This window comes from Nomia melanderi, unplaced genomic scaffold (assembly GCF_051020985.1).
Source record: "Nomia melanderi isolate GNS246 unplaced genomic scaffold, iyNomMela1 scaffold0078, whole genome shotgun sequence".
NCBI lineage: Eukaryota > Metazoa > Arthropoda > Insecta > Hymenoptera > Halictidae > Nomia > Nomia melanderi.
Genome location: NW_027475193.1, coordinates 8,617 through 13,249, shown reverse-complemented (window position 1 = coordinate 13,249; position 4,633 = coordinate 8,617). Strand labels below are relative to the sequence as shown.

The window sequence follows — 4,633 nt, the reverse complement described above, 5'->3', positions numbered from 1 at the left end:
TGGGGGGCGGGGGTGCGGGCCGGGCACTGGTGGTGGGCCCGATAGTTATTGTTAACGTTGGGGTGCCGGACGGCGGCGTGCGATACGACGTCGTCATAGCCGTCGCAGTCGCCGTTACCAGCACCCCACGCAACGTTGTTTGCTTCGTGGCTCGCGTCTTGCCCCCCGTCGCCACCGGTCTCGTGGTCGTCGTCTTCGTCGTCGTCCTCATAGTCCTCGTTGTTGACCCCGTTGTTGTTGCCGCTGCCGCCATTGCGCGCCGCGTCGTGTAGGTGGTGGTGGCCGTCCCCGTAGAATCCCTCGCCGTTGTAAGGGTGTGGGCGGGCGGCGACGTCGCGGCGCACGTCGAATGCGGGGGCGGGGACTGGGCCGCCAAATTGGCAGCAGCTAACGCAGCAGCGCGCGGTTCTGCGGGGGCGAATAGCGCGGAACTCCCCCGACGCGAGGTGTTGCTCGGACCGGTCGAACCCGTCACGGGAGGTGCACAAGTCCCACTCGGACTGTTCTGATGGTCGGAACTGTGAGTATGACCGTGGTGCAGCTTCACCACCTTGAGAAGCCGCACTCACGGCACTTATATGTCACTACAACGCCCGGATGGTGCTTCCGGGCGTGCTTCGTCAAGTCCGAGTGGGACTTGTACACGCCACTAATCCTAATTCCGGGGACACCGAAGCAGGCAGGGCATCGGAACTCCGCCGGGAAGGGAAACTCGATAATCAGGGCGAGATTATTACTCCCCTCGGTAGTGCAGGAGGTGATCCTCGCACTATCACCGCGGTCCTGCATCGCTCTTAAGACTAAGTCCCACGCTACGAGTGAGTCGAAAGAAGAAAGTGACAGAGTTGCTGTGGCAAATATTTCTAAGTGCCACAGCGAGGCGAAACGGGGAAGATAGGCAGAGTGGGAATGACAGAGGAAGAAGAAGAGAACACTAAGTCCGAAAGCGACAGTAGGAATACCGCCACGCGCTAACACCCTACTGACTCTGCCGGCACTAAGTCCGGTGTCGAAGACTGCCTGGAAAAATGATAGCCTCCGACATGGCAGTCGGTAAGGAGACTAACAGGTGACGGTTACGGAGGAGTGCAGCGATCTCGATGGAGGAAGAGCGACGGAATCGCCCACTCCACCGAGGACTGCACGGGGGTTGCACCGCAGGCGGGCCGACCTGACGTCCACTCACTAACGGGTGAGTGGAGTCAGCCTCCAAGCGGGCGGTGACTGAAGGGAGAAGAAGGAGGTGGAGGCGCCACTCGACTCGGACCGCACGCGTCCAGGTCTGTTGACACACCTCAACGGATGGGAGCGATCGGAGGAGTGGGTGAACGCGTAGGGGTAAGGTAGAGGACTACCGACGATGATTCGAGCACCGCAGACGGCTGGAGACCGGCTGCGATACCCTCCTCACTGCCGGGGGGATAGAAAGAAAAGAGAGACTCACTCGGCGCAGGAGTCCAGCGATGCAGAAGCGCTCTCCGAGGGGAATAACACCTCGCTCCTGATTCCTGATCCAGCCGTCCTTCCCGTCGGCGTTGTCGATGGCCAAGTCCTGGTGGGTCGTTGCGGTGGTAGTTGACCCACGTGGAGGAAGACCAGGGTTGTCCAGGTAGGCCAGGGATGGTGGTTGGCGTCCTAGTGGTTGAATGTTAAGTCCTGGACCCGCAGTAGACCCTGGTCGTCCTCTCCCTCGGCTGTCCTCGGAAGCAGGATGCGTGGATGGCGCAGGTGGAGGTGCGCAGGTGATCCTCCCGCGCAGGTGGGCGGCGCAGGTTTACTCCCGCGCAGGCTCGATCCGGTCCCGCGGCGAAGGCACTTTATCACACTTCACCGCACAACACCTCGAGCACTGATCGAGTAAAGACCTTGCCGCGCACACGCCCGAACGCAACTCGGCCCGCACTGTTGCGCAGTACCGCGGCGTTGACTCTACCGCGATTTCGGGTACTTCGCGGAGTCAGAATATTAAGGGGGCTATCTCTTTGGAGTCCCGAGTCGGTCCAGCAGGTGAAAAAAGATAAAAAGCTCAATTGCAGCGCAAATTGAGCCGTTTCCGGCGGCACTGCAGTGCCGGACCGACTCGCGGCGGAAGTGGAGCGAGCCCCAGCGATCCGCCTGACTCCAAAAATCAGGTTAATATTCTGACTCCGCGATGCGGAGTGTATCAGATATTATGCTGATAAGAACAGATAAAAAGCGCTTTATTCACAAAGAATGTTCCCCCAGCCTTACATTGTTTGGCTGGGGGTGGGTATACAGAAGCGCCTTTATGGCGAAGGCTATATCCGATCTGGATGAGTGTTATGCGAGGACACTTTGATCTTAGCCATAAGGCCGAGTAGCGATCTGGATGTGTGTTATGAGAGTACACTTTGATCTTAGCCATAAGGCCGAGAAGCGTTCGCGAAAAATATGTATAGCTATGTAAAATTATATGAATATATTAAAACCATATAAAACTGTATAAAACAATATAAAACTAATGAACCGAATAAAAATATGTAAAACTATATAAAACTATATAAAACTAAATAAAACTAAATAAAACTAAATAAAACAATATAAAACTATATGAAACTATATAAAACTGTATAAAACTAATAAAACTATATAAATCTATTTTAAACTATATAAATCTATTAAAACTTTATTAAACTATATGAAACTATTTAAAACTAATAACACTTTATAAAACTATGCAGAACTGTGTAAAACTATGTAAAACTATATGATACTATATGAAACTATATAAAACTATATAAATCTATATAAATCTATATAAACCTATATAAATCTATTAAGTCTATATAAAACTGTATAAAACAACATAAATCAATACAAAACTACATAGAACTATATAAAACTATGTAAAACTATATAAAACTATCAAAACTATATAAAACCTTATACGCCTATATAAAACTATATGAACCAATATTAAAACTATATAAAGCTATTAATACTATAGAAAACAGTATAAAACAACATAAATCAATATACAACTATATAAAACTGTATAAAACAATGTAAAACTATATAAAATTAATGACACTGTATAAAACTATATACGGTTATATAAAACAATATAAAACTATATAAATCTATGTAAAACGATATAAAACAACAATAAAACTATATAAATCTATTAAAACTATATAAAACTGTATAAAACTACATAAATCAATGCCAAACTATATAAACTATATAAAACTGTATAAAACGACATAAAGCAATACAAAACTATATAAAACCTTATAAAACCTTATAAAACTATATAAAACTATATAAAACTATATAACACTACATAAAATAATATCAACCTACATAAAACTATATAAAACTATATAAAACTATATAAAACTCCATAAAACTGTATATAAATATGTAAAACTAATAAAACTATATAAAAATATATAAAATTACGTAAAACTATATAAAACTATACAAAACTATATAAAACTATGTAGAACTATATCAAACTAACAAAAGAATCTAAATCTATTTTAAACTATATAAATCTATTAAAACTATATTAAACTATATAAAACTACATAAAACAATATCAATCTATATTGAACTATATAAAACTATATAAAACTAACAAAACTATATAATACTATATAAGCCTATATAAAACTATATAAAACTAATAATACTATATAAAAATATATAAAACTATGTAAAACTAATAAAACTATATAAAACTATTTAAAACTATGTGAAACCTTATAAAACTATATAAAACCTTATAAAACTATATAAAACTATGTAAAACTATATAAAACTAATGAAACTATATAAAACCACATAAATCGATTAAACCTATATAAAACAGTATAAAACAACATAAATTGTTTAAACCTATATAAAACTGTATAAAACTACATAAATCAATACAAAACTATATAAACTATATAAAACTGTATAAAACGACATAAATCAATAGAAAACTATATAAAACTATATAAAACTATAAAACTACATAAAACTATATATAACCATGTAAAACTAATAAAACTATATAAAACTATGTAAAACTATATAAAACTATATAAAACTATGTAAAACTATTTAGAACTACATAATCCTATTAACACTATATTAAACTATATAAAACTGTGAAAAACTAATAAAACTATATCAAACTATATAAAACTATACAAAACTATATAAAAGAGTGTAAAACTAATAAAATTATAGAAAACTGTAGAAAACTATCTAAAATTCTATAATACCATTTGAAACTATATAAGTCTTTTAAAACTACCTTAAACTATATAAAACTACATAAAACAATACCAATCCATATAAAACTATATATAACCACATAAAACTATATCAATCTATGTAAAACTAATAAAACAATATTAAACTATATAAAAGTAAATAAAACTACATAAAATAATAAAACTATATAAAACATTTTACGGCTATATAAAACTATATAAAACTATAATAAAACAATATAAATCTATGAAAACTATATAAAACAGTTTAAAACAACATAAATGGATATAATACTATATAAAACTATATAAAACCGTATAAAACCATGTAAAAGTATCAAAAACTTATATAATACTAAGGAAAAGTATAAAATACTATACAAAACTGTATAAAACTATGTAAAACT

At 38.8% G+C, this 4,633-nt stretch overlaps 1 pseudogene; it reads right to left on the bottom strand.

Moving 5' to 3' along the window:
- Nucleotides 1–2,037: 2,037 nt before the first annotated feature.
- LOC143175392 (U2 spliceosomal RNA) lies at nucleotides 2,038–2,218 on the bottom strand (annotated as a pseudogene).
- Nucleotides 2,219–4,633: the final 2,415 nt, after the last annotated feature.